Source organism: Mizuhopecten yessoensis, unplaced genomic scaffold, assembly GCF_002113885.1.
Source record: "Mizuhopecten yessoensis strain PY_sf001 unplaced genomic scaffold, ASM211388v2 scaffold9973, whole genome shotgun sequence".
Taxonomy (NCBI): Eukaryota; Metazoa; Mollusca; class Bivalvia; order Pectinida; family Pectinidae; genus Mizuhopecten; species Mizuhopecten yessoensis.
In genome coordinates this window covers 59,716-73,403 of record NW_018408315.1, presented here as the reverse complement: position 1 = coordinate 73,403, position 13,688 = coordinate 59,716, and the positions used below count along the sequence as shown (strand labels likewise).

General features: G+C 35.8%; 1 protein-coding gene across 1 annotated transcript in view; it reads right to left on the bottom strand.

The window, feature by feature from the left end:
* Positions 1–13,688, bottom strand: part of LOC110459129 (receptor-type tyrosine-protein phosphatase T-like) — a 53,309-nt gene that overhangs the window by 21,607 nt on the left and 18,014 nt on the right. The gene's annotated exons all lie outside the window — the stretch shown is intronic.

The window sequence follows — 13,688 nt, the reverse complement described above, 5'->3', positions numbered from 1 at the left end:
GACAACCGCCATGTTCATTTAGGTCAAATTTATTTAATGTCTCATTCTTAAAGTCAGAATCAAAATAATGGGAAGGAAACCACATGATATATTTTACTGGTACACTTACATCTATTGTTAACAAGAGCTGTCGGAGAACAGCATAGCTCGCCTATGTACATGTATGTTATCATTATACTGCATCAATAGAAACACATGTATAGTAAAACGTTGGTATAGTGCTTGTCATTTTATTTGCCACCTCACTTACCACCAGGATATTTCAAAGACTTTTAAATGTGTAGAAACATCTATGTGAAGTGATTGTTAAGAAATTAACAAAGTCCAACTTAGCTGTTTTTGGGCCATAAAATATGAAAATATTGCCCAGAACATTGCTAACACTCCATATAAATGCTTCAACCTTATAATAGACAACAGCCTATTGATGGTGGTTGTTCAACACTTCACCAAAACACTTGCCCAAAAACTTAAACCTCAATTTCAACTAAGTCCAATAAAGCTGTTTTTTGGCCATAAAATAAGAAAATATGGTCCAGCACATTGCTTACACTCCATATAAATGCCTTAAACTCATAATAGATAACTGTGTATTGAGTGTGATGATCCAACACTATCTGGAAAAAACTTGCCCAAAAACTTAAACCTCAAATTGAACTAAGTCCAATTAAGATGTTTTTGGGCCATAAAATATGAAAATATTGCCCAGAACATTGCTAACACTGCATATAAATGCTTCAACCTTATAATAGACAACAGCCTATTGATGGTGGTTGTCCAACACTGTCTGGAAAAACACTTGCCCAAAAACTTTAACCTCAAATTTAACTAAGTCCAATTAAGCTGTTTTAGGGCCTTAAATATGAAAATATTGCCCAGAACATTGCTAACACTCCATATAAATGCTTCAACCTTCAACCTTATAATAGAAAACAGCCTATTGATGTTGGTTGTCCAACACTTCACAAAAAAACTTGCCCAAAAACTTTAACCTCAAATTTAACTAAGTTGTTTTGGGCCATAAAATAAGAAAATATGGTCCAGCACATTGCTTACACTCGATATAAATGACTTAACTCATAATAGACAACTGTGTATTGAGTGTGATGATCCAACACTGTCTGGAAAAAACTTGCACCAAAACTTTAACCTCGGAAGGTGGGACACCGACGCCGACGCCGGGGTGACTACATTAGCCCCCTTATTCTTCGAATAGGCGAGCTAATAAATGGATGGTTTTATTGAAGAAAGACGATTTGTGTACCTGGAAAATGTGTTTGCAGGTTCAATGGGCGAAAATTGTTTCGTCGACGAATGTGTTTGTCAAATGTTAACTTGAACATGTCAAAAATTTTGTATTCTGGTAACTCAATTGAGTAAGAGTTACTTTGGTAGGTATAGAATATTTTAAAAACGTAATTTAGTGGACGGTAGATTAAACAGCACCGTCTATCTTGTAGATTGTCTACCAGTCGCTAAATGCATCACCAACTTATTTTTTTCATGAGTTAAAACAAATCTGAATGAATTCAAAATGCTAAGAGACAAAAACTTGACTATATCGCTACTCGTTGTTTTTTAACCTGGCATTTCAACACACAAAGTAGTGAACATTCCTTTGTTGAAGACAGCAAGGTACAAACATACATTGTACCATGAAACCAAACGCTTTAAACAGTTTGTTCTGCATACTGGCGTGATGTTTTACAAACCATGTTTATTATCATTATATCAAGGCACTTTACACAATTTGGGGAACAAACATTTATACAATGTCCATATATAACTATATGTATAAACATAATAAGAGCGTATCTCTCGGGCGCAAAGCTCTTTAATGGTAACACATGCTTTCCCTTGCTACACGTTGCCTTTAATGTTTTTTCGTCCGGAAGAAGACGTCCAGTGGGGAAACAGAAGGTGTATCCTTGAAGCAAAGACATTTGTGTTTCAATCTATACATGAATATCTTCATATAGTGAAAACAATCTTCATGTTATATTACTTGTTAATTTAGATGAAAAAAATATACATTCTGATTGAAAAAAGTGTATCACATAAAATGTGATACTAACAGGCTTGAAACTTCGTTCAGATATTATCGTACTATGACGTCACAAACACGTCACAATCCATCGGCCTTCATCAGTTATTTCCAGAAGGATGAAAAATAACCGGAATTTATGTTTTTTTCGGTGCTTCAAGACTTTTTTATTACAGTTTTTTTCCACAGGCACAAAAAGTAACAAGAGGCCCAGGGGCCTTAGCGGTCACCTGAGTTATATTATAGGTACTGGTAGCTTTATTTTATTGTTTAGATGTGATGTGGAAATCAGCAGGTAAACTAAGTGAAATACAATACTTGTAATGTCATCAAAGGATAAAAAAATGAAAATATTGGTAAATGTTCCCTTTGTGGCCCCGCCCTAGCCCCTGGAGATCGGGTAGGAATCTTAATTTTACAATGGAATACCCTCATTCACCAAAGATGATTCTGACTAAGTTTGAGTAATTATCTGCTTAAAATAATGGAAAAAAACAAAAGTGTTATTTCCCTATATAAACTATAGTAAACTTTACCCCCTCCCCAAAGGAGAACGGATAGCTCGGGGGTTCTGAAATTTACGATTTAAAAAAAGCCCCTGATGATCTTTATTTTTATGCACTGAAATTGAATGTAGTACCTCTGAGTCTGGAGAAGAAGATGTTTGAAATATTGGTTAATTTTCCCCTTGGGGCCCCGCCCTGGCCCCAGGGGTTGGGGTATATATCCCAATTTTACAATTTAAAACCATCTTCCTCCGAAGATAATTCTCACCAAGTAAAAATAATTTCCTACAGAAAGTTGTCAAAATATACCCAAAAGTGTTATTTCCCTATATAAACTATAGTAAACTTAACCCCCTCCCCAAGGGAGAACGGATAGCTCGGGGGTCCTGAAATTTACAATTTAAATAATGCCCCTGATGATCTTTTTGTCCATGCAGAGAAAATCACTGTAGTACCTCTGAGTCTGGAGAAGAAGATTTTTGAAATATTGGTTAATTTTCCCTTTAGGGCCCCGCCCTGGCCCCCGCGGTTAGGGTAGGAATCTCAATTTTACAATTTCGTAGCCTCATGTACCAAGGATGATTCTGACCAAGTTTGAATTATATCCATCCACCGGTTCTTGAGAAGAAGTTGAAAATGTAAAAAGTTTACGCACGACGGACGACGCACGACGACGGACGGAAAGCGATTAGAATTGGTCACTTGAGCAACGCTCAGGTGACCTGAAAATGCGGATATTTTCTGAAGATCCTTTTTGTCATCAACCCGGTTCTGTTGATATTTCTACCGGGAGATATCTTCAAAAAGAGATCATTTAAAATTTCATCAGCTTTTGATTTCCATTTGTTGAGAATATGAACGAAATAATTGACACTTTTAGAACTCTGGATATAGTCTTTACATTATTTATGCATCACCACTCATAAAAGGAGCAATGAAAATGCATTTATGACGAAATTAACGATAATTTTCCAGACAACCAACCCAAGTGCAACGCCCTTTTTCAGCAACGTATTACTTTTTTACAACGCGTGCCAATTTATAACTAGTTACAGACAAAAACTGTAATCTTAATGGCATCATTACCTGTCAAGCCTCGGTGACAGTTACAAAATTTGAAATTCAATCCGGTGTTTCAGGATGGAACAGTAATTAAGACTACATATCGATATAAAGACACTTTCAGTTACACCAAAGTATTAAAATGTTTTCTTTTATAAATTTCATTTTCTTAACTAACATCTCAGGCATTTACTTAGACTAATCGTCAAATATATAATATGCACTTTGTTCTATAGCAATTACCAAACAGTTTTTTACCCAAGTTATCTCAATCATTCTTTTTGTGTCCTGAGAGAAGTACGCAGAGGGTTTAATTCTTAATATGGGAGGAAGCTGGGGTATCCAGAGAAAACCCGCATGGTCGGGCATATGACCGGGATAGAATCCGGCCATCTTGGTGTAGTAGAGCGCACTATCCACTGCGCCATCCGACCCATCATATACGTTACGCACAAGAACAAATATCTACCTTAGCTTTGACTGGAAGAAAATGGCGTCATTGATGCAAAAATTATATTGTGAATACATTTTGACAAATCATCAATGATATAAAACAATCTACATACGGGAGATCGGGGCAAGGTCGGCCATCCCTGACATTTTTTTGTTTTTTAGCTAGTATTTACAACTTTAAGGATCTTAGCAGTTTAGTTGGCTGGGCATTCAACGACGAAAAAATGGCGAGGAAAACTCTAATATAAAATGACTTAAGAGGAGAAAATTACTTTTGAGAGGGTAGAAAGAAAATCATGATCTCGCCTCTAGTTATGCGAACTTTTTGAAACGGAATTGCTACTTTTTTACAGTCAAGACACTGCCAGCTTCAAATGATAATACATAAAGCCAAGCCAATCACTCACTACCATATTGTTGTACGATAAGAATTGATTGAAATGTCAATTTGGGCCCGAACAGGTTCGACCAATAATACCTTGGCAAGGTCGGCCCATGTAGTTAACACATAAAAAGTCGTAAAATTGGCGGTAAAATCTGACGTTGCATGCTTTATGACGTCATGATTAAGCTGATTCCAATGGGGCCGAACTTACCCGAATGTCTGTCCGAACTTACCCCACGGTGGGGCTCGATCGTCCATCCGATCTTCCGACAAGAAAAGTTAAATAATGTTCAAAAACGGACGTGCTGCCATACTTCCTAGAACGGACTTTAATAAATAAAAAAAAAAAAAAAAACTTTTGTTATTGTTATGTCGGTCTTAATCTCATTAGAGTTTGTGTTTTATTGTTATTCCTCGACTAGCCGACTTTAAATAAAATGTATGTTATCTTATTCTGAAAGTTGTATCAACAAAAGCTACGCTCTTTTAAGGCTTTGCCTTTTCATATTAAGAGTCGCTTACTCAAATATAATATGATATTTACACAGCTTTACAGCGAGGAATACGATCTCATCTTAGTGTCGTCAATCAGCTATGTACGTCCATTTGATAAAACAATTTTATAACAAATGAAAAAGGGGTGCAAACGTGTCCATAAGATTTCTTCTGAAAGTTTATCTTTGGTTCAGAATAAAATAATAACGCTATCAGAAATGTAGTAGACACACCTTTTATTTATTGAGGCTCGACAGACAAATTATTCTGCAGCGATGATGTCATTCCATTTATAAACGTAAAGTGAAACAGTGTAATAATGTTTTATTGGCTGAGGCGGTAAATACACATCATATCCTCTCATTTCCTGTTGAATATCTGACATTAAATGTATATTATGGAATAAAAGAACAAATTATCTGAGAAGTCATTGAATCTGCTTGTCATAACACAAATTATTACCCCTTTGAGAAAAAACTAGGAATCTGATTGGTTAAAAACTACAGTGTACCAAACCGCATTCGTAAATCTCAGGGGGTATACGAAAATCTCAGGGGGTATACGGTCATGTCACGTGATTCTCAGCAGTAATACGGTGGAATCACGTGATTTTACAAGGGGTATACGGGTCACGTGTCTTTGTATCTTGCGGCCGGGCATCGGGAGACAACTCGCATTCGTCGTCTGCTTCGCTGTTTACAAAATGGCAAAACGTTTCGCTTCGCATACTGATGAGGAAATACTCGCCAAAAGGGCTAACTATGTGCCACATAACACACAAAAGTCGAACAGACGAGCGGCAAACATGATGAGGACGTAGTATTTAAAAGAAAAGAATCAGGAAGAACAGTTCGAGGAATTTGATAAAACGAAACCAAATGAGGTACTGTGCCTGTTATTTTTCTTTGTTTTTATTATAAAAGACTCAAAGGGGTAATAAATTCGTTACACGGATTTTTGGCAGGGTATACGGGATGGTATGACCCTACAGGATTTCGTATTTCCTTCGGCCTATCGGCCTCAGGAAATACGAAACCCTTCAGGGTCATACCATCCCGTATACCCTGCCAAAATCCGTGTAACTAATACTGTTGTTAAATCAAAATCAAGTAAGGATTTACTTTCATTTAGACGGCGTACGCAGGTGGCAACAACCATATTGTTTATGTAGCGCTCCATGTCGTCTGCGTTCATATATACTACCGTTTATGGCGTCAATGTGAGTATGTATATTTACACGGAAAATAAAATTAAATTCTACGAAAAAATATTTCGAAGCAGGTTGCTACGGTGCTAACTATGGTAGCCGTGGAACATTAATTGAGCATTTGTCAACTTTATTTTAATCATACGTAAGGTGTATATACCATGAACTATAAAAAAGGACACACAAGAGATATTTGTAACTATCGTTAATGTATCTTGCCTACCACGACGACTTTTGCAACAATACGGACGTTATGGTGATATTAGACACATACACATAACTTTTTGATTCATGAAAATCTTGATTATTTCGATATATTTTTTCACATCCGGGTTTCATCTTTGGCATTGCTAAATGTCGCGTAAAATAGGTTCAGTGATCAAACGCATTTGGATTTTTTTATTTGTGTTATGGCAATTTAAGACACGCCATGCTTGAACCGCAATGTTTTCATATATGTCACTGTTTGATTTCAACTTCTCTATTGAACACTCCTTTTGCAAACAACGCATTGTAGTTAAGATGGTATTCATATTCCCTTTGCGTGTCAAAGATATAACAAGGAAACCCGAAAAAAAGTTATATATTTGAAAGCATGTAGTGTAAATCGATGCTTTATTACGACACGCAAAATGTGACCTTATCTACAATACAAACCTCAAGACGCATTTGTCAATGTGTTGTTTGTTGTTTTACAGGCGAAGAACCAGTACACTGTTTATTGACATGTGATCAGTTTACTTGGGTTTTGAGTCACCGCCGTTCACTGTTAGGTTACGTAACGACTGGGGTTTTAAAGGAAGTTTGCCATATGTCTGTTGTGATGTTACAACCTAGTACTAATATTAATACCCGGCCTCCTCTGCCCCGGCCAGGTATTAAATCGATCCCGTGCCTTGTAATGGAGCAAGCCCGGTGTGAATAACACCGGGGCGATTTTAGAATTAATTGACAGCACATTCATGATTGGTCCACATCCATAAATAAGGTTGTAGTATGGACTATTTCTATTGAGATCCTGCACATCTTGAAGTTAAACTCTGCCTAAAATGTCGTTAAATTATCAAGTAAACGTCGCAAGCGTAATCGAAATCGAAATCTGAATTAACCCCTATGTTTGAAAGTTCGTCTCTCTTCCGATATAGGTCAGACGACCAAATATGGGTGTCATGACCCAATATGGAAATTGTAGTAAACATGGCGGCATCAGTAGTAATACTATATTTGGCCATGCAGGCCATATATAGAAAGGATAATTGAGATAACATCACTCGTGATCTGTCATGGCGGTCGTTTCTATTTTTATTTCCCCAATAAGGACTTTGTTAATTTCGTAAAAGAGTTTTTGCATAGGTAAGGATTCGTTTTTTCAACAATTATGCATTATTTTGATAACATTATACTCATATGAGGTGTGAATTATATGTAATCTTACAGATTAAAACTTGGCATAGGACCGCTACGTAGCTCTGACGACCCAATATATAAAAAAATATATCGTCGTCAGAAAGCTACGTTATCGCAGCTAGTTACAACCCACTGTTAAATTCTGATATTCATTTCATATTTACATGAGGCCCAAGTATAAGCATAGAATGGAGTTATTTAATTAGTTTATTCATTGTAGATGCTACAATTTTTGCTTACCTTTTTCAATTATTCAAGAGGGAGAAAAAAAATCATATGATTTTTTCATGTCGCGTAGCGGGGCATATGCCATTCAACATTCAGATTTTGAAATTAATGCAGCTCAATACTATATTCAACTTTGTTGAGGTGTTTCACTCGCTTCCCCCTCCCAACTTCCAATCACCATTTCTTTTTACTTAATTGAAAGTTTTCAGGTCGAATGTCATATTTCGAGATGCTAGTCATTCAAAATCTGTATACCGTATGTCGAGCCGTTCAATATTTGAAAATACAAATTTATCCTAATGTCTTATGGTATATATTGAGCCAACTTCACGCAACATATTTTTCTAACAATATCTGTCTTCCTCGGCACGTCATACAGTGTTAATAATACGGAAGCTGAGACATACTTTTAATATGGGCCGGCGTTGTATAGTGTTTATAATACGGTTTTGACACATAAGTATTTCTATGTGCGTAAAATATTCATTTTTCTACAGCATTTTAAAATCCGAGCACAAAGTTACAATCAGTTGGTGTAAATTGATATTGCCAGGCGTTTAATCTCATGTAATCTATAAGTTCATCGTTTAAAGTATTGCCTATAGAAATGGAAGGAAGCATTTATCGGAACGAGAAACCTATTAGTTCTGTTATTTCTAGATGTCAAAACATGTGTCTAACAAATTACTATATACTATACTATAAATAAATAAACATACCTTCGAATCTCGATGGACGTACACTTATAAACAGGATCAATAATACGATCCAGACATGAACAGCTCCTCGTGTCGCCATGTCAGTTCAATCCACTGTGAGTGAAACACAACCAGGAAGTTTACATCCTATACAAGGTCGTATATATACAAACTTCTCGACAACAGAACAATTAGCTATTTCGAAATTTGAGGACGCATATATTCAATAAGTTTTCAATCGGATACACTGTATTATAAATGTTTTTTTATCAAGTCATCTAGACCCGGTTGTTAAAAGTCGGTGCATAATTAGCTTAACGTTACTTTATACAACATTTTTATCGGTTGTTTTTTCAAAACAAAAGATTGAAATTGAAAAAATAAAAAGGTATGTAAACGGATGGAAAATAATCGTATTGAGAAAAGAAACGCGAACAAAATTTTCTGCTTTTTCTCAAAAATTGCAATAATTTTTTTAATACTCGTTAAGATTAGCTAGACATTTTACTACCGGGTTCAGGGATGTTTATACTTTTTCGATTACTCCTCTTTTGATAGTTGTATACATGCATTTAAAACATTTTGTTCAAGATTTCTTTCTTATAATAAATATACCGTATCACATATGAACGAGCATTCAGATACCTGGCTACTTATATGTAATTGACGGTTCCCGCTTAGTACTCCGCTTGATCGATTGCTAGATGGGGCTTTACGTTCATGTTCCGTTTTCCCGCTCTTAACCGTCTATAACGTTTGTGAGATTATCGGTAACATTGTACTGTGACGTCATTGTGTAACCTTGGGGTCAATGACTCATACACACAGTAGTGTTCAGGAGCTGCAACAGGCATATTTGTTTACGTTTTATTTCATTTTGGACGTTGACTGCCAGTGAAATACCCGATGTGAACGTTAACCCACATTAAATTTGATTCCCAATCGATAAAAGCCGTTACCAAGACGAAGTAAAAATACTATTGACGACATAAAATAACCACTTCCACAATGACAAGGGCTTATGAGTTATTAGTATTGCAACTCAGACAAGACATTGAAATAAAACTTCATATTTGTTGTTAAGTATACCGCGGGCTCATTTTCCACTTTAGATATATGAACTAAAATGACCCCGTCCCAAAAATTCAATTGAAATGTAGTGTTTCATCGTGTAAACAGATTTCTTGTGTGATATTGTATATATGAATATATATTTCATGATTGCATGATTACTCTTGCAGGCTTGTGTATCACACGCTGACATACGGGTTTAGTTAACGTATGTAATACATACTTGTCAACCCAACCGATTGAAGCGGGCTGGGGGATTTCCTGAAGCCTAACAAAGCGTCTAGGTCTGTCACCAGGTACACGCTAGTGCTATAGTGAAGACCGTACACTACACTGCACTTATTATACTGTTAATGATGAGTGTCTATAAGGCCCCAAAAGGGATAGGATAAATCACAAATAAAACTTGCTCTTTTCAAAATGAGCTTAAAACCGAAATAACAGAATTTCTGTTTTAAACAGCCATATATGAAAGAATGAAAAATGACAGAATCGTCACTTAAAGATTATTTATATACAACGAAGGATTAACTAAGGGGTTCTTGAAACTAATTTTTAAATGAAAATTGTTTTGTTTTCTGAATAATTTCCTTTCTAATTTGTATTTTGAATTGAAATTTACAACTTTATTCATTTGAGTACACTTACATAAAATGCATATCCACTACACACTTTCCTTCTGTTTTACCCTGAACTATGGCTTCTGGACACATCTCAAACCTGGCATTTTTAAATACCTCTTTATCTTAAGTTAATAAAAGGTGCATGACACCCTTTACTGCTTTAAGTATAATATATTAGTGGTTATTATTGTATATCATTTATAGCATTTATTATGTGCTCAGCACCTGTTGCTGAAGTGAGTTCGAGGTACTGATTTGTTTACTTACTGGTTGCAGTTAACTTACAAATAAAATATGGCATTTGCAACCACAACTACAGGAAAATGATGAATTTAATATATGAAGTTTGATTTGTTGGTAATTTTAAGTTTCCTAGCCTCAAAGAAAGAAAGGAAAGTTCCTTGGTGTACGATGCCAGATTTTGTTTATTTCCATCTCGACGGGATGCCACTTTTTCCGAGAGTGGCCATATCCCCCTGCCGGGGTGAATTTTTCTAAGTAACTTAAGTTGCTTAGTAAAACTCACCCCAGGTACCTTAAAAGACAGAGACTGATCCCTGGCTCAGGGACTAATGATGGAGAGATTGTTATCCACAACCAGCAATGGTGAAAAACTCAGGTAACCACATTGGATGAACTGTCAACATACCCTGATCCCCCTCCAATTGTTGATAATTGCAATCGGCCCATACATGGTCAACGTACGGATACTGAGAGGCCTAAGACAAGTGACTGTCTAAAACATCCGAAGGGAAAATACCATCCTCCTCCACCTCTAGCAAATCCAGTACGTGCCCCTCCGTGAACAACCGATCATCTTCATCGAAACGCTGACTTATAGAATTTCATTCCATATATATGTTTTATACATGTATTATCAATCAATTCATGTTTAAATATCTCTATATAGAGCTCATATATCTATATAAACTTTCTGCAAAAATCTGTGTTTTACGTAACATAATGTCCTCTCTCATTTCGTTATATCTATAGCGTGTCTGTTTATTCCTGTCAACACTATATTATTTTGATTTCCATAAGCCACATGTACACACAGCCATAACATATAGTAGTTGTATCAGGTAATACATATACGATGATTTCCTAGTGTGACATGACTATTGTGTTGATGTGAAAAAAATAAGGAAATGTGTGTACACATTAATGCTTGTATATATATAAATATATCTAACAATTCATGTTTAAATACCTCTATACATATCTATATAATCTTTCTACAAGAAATCTGTGTATTTTTACGTAACATAATGTCCTCCCACATATTGTTAGTTTGTTTGTTTATTCCTACCAACAATACATTTTTTATCTCCATTAGCCACATGTACCCACCGCTATAACTAAGGTGTAGGTGTACCTGCATGCAGCTAATACATGACTTTGGTGTTGAGGTGTAAAAAGTAAGGAAATGTATGCACAACTAAATGCTTGCATATATGCATAATATCAAACAATTCATTTTTAGATACCTTTATGTATATAAAGCTCAAATATCTATGTACTCTTTCCTCAAGAAATCTCTGTGTTTTACGTCACATAATGTCCTCCCTCATATTGTTATATCTATATCATGTTTGTTTATTCCTACCATCACTTTATTTATGTTATCTCCATTAGCCATGTGTACACACAGCATAACTTAGGTGTAGCTGTACTCGCTTGTCAGCTATTACATATACGATGATATTACTATGGTGTTGATGTGGGGGAAAATAAGGAAATGTGTGTACACCTAAAGGCTTGTATATATGCATACTATCAAACAATCCATGTTTAAATACCTGTATATATATCTTTATAACCTTTCTACAATAAATCCCTGTATTTATACGTAACATAATGTCCTCCCACATATTGTTATATCTATAGCATGTTTGTTTATTCCTACCACCACTATATATTTTTTAATTTCCATTAGCCACACGTACACACCGCCATAACTTGTGTAGTTGTATTTGTGTGTCAACTGCTACATGTATTATAGTGTGACATGTCTATGGTGTTGATGTGTAAAATGTGAGAAAATGTATGTACACCTAATTACTATGTATTTGGTAAATAGCTACCAAGCTGAACTATTGAACTCCTCCGACCTTTCGTTACCTCCTCCCATCCCACCCCTCTTTCCCTGTTCTCACTCTCTCCCTGTACGTGTAAATAGCTGAATCTCAATTGCTTGTCTATGCAAATGAGAATACAACACTACTAAACGAAATTGTTTTTAAAGCATTTAAATTATTTAATATCTTCTATACAACATACATTACATGTACTCTATCTAGATACCTTAGTATCTCAAACACTAGTCAATTGATAATCCACTCCGGTATAATTTATCCACACTAATGTACAGGCTTATGACCTTGTGCATGACTATTGGTATGGCATAACGTGAAAACCCGTGCTATTCTTTACATTTATTAGTAACTGGCTGTTATTCCTAGAGTACATGCATGTGCTACCAATTTTCTATTCAATACTGTTTGTAATGGTCTGTTCACAGCTAGGTAGGCATTCGGGGTTTTTATTGGTCACCTAAACGTTTGAGGTAACGAATGTCTACATATAGATGCAAAGAGCCTGTTTACCCTGAACAGCATGTTTTCATATGCATCACATGGCTGCCGTTTGGTAAATTTGTGTTTAATTTTATGTCTGTTAGTTTAGTTTGTGTTTTTGTTGTTATTTTTCATTTCTTAATTAAGCTCGGCTATGCGGACGATAACACCTTGAGTCCGCAAGCACATTCATCTCAAACAACACCATTTTTCATTGCTAGTATTACTATTAGCATGTTGGAACACATAATGCGTTATTCTTATATCTATATATCTACCTTACTTATTGTATTTGCAATCACTCGTGGGACCCACTCACTGGCCATGGCTCTACTGATTCTCTTTACCTCCTTATTTGATAATGTCTGATTATAAACATAAAAGCCATGTCTAGCCCATCGTGGGGTCCATGAGTGATGCACAGTTATACTCTGATATCTTTCTATCTCTGAACACATCATTTCTAAATATTATCTTTCAGTGCTTGGTTAAGGAAATACTGTTACTGTTGTGTATGGATGTACACCTAAACCCAAGCCCAAACATAAGTAGTGACCAGTACCTATTTGACAACATAAAAATTGGTCACATACCTATTTGTTCATTATGAAATATAACTGATCTAATTGACACTGAATGTGGTGACTGTGGCGTTCTCTGTGTTAGTGAGACTCATCTGAATCCTTCAGTTGCTGATGATGACATCTATACTGAAACTTTTGTCACAGTCTTTCGCAAGGACAGTGACAATTAGACCGAATGATAAAATATGGAAGAATAACGAAATCCGGCTGAAAATGAGGCAGAGAAATAGGCAACAATAGAAGGCTAAGCAAATGAATACTGCCACCTCGTGGGATAGATACAGACAATTACGTAATTCAGTTATTTCAATGATTAGAGATGCGAAACAAAAATGTCTTAGCCAATTAC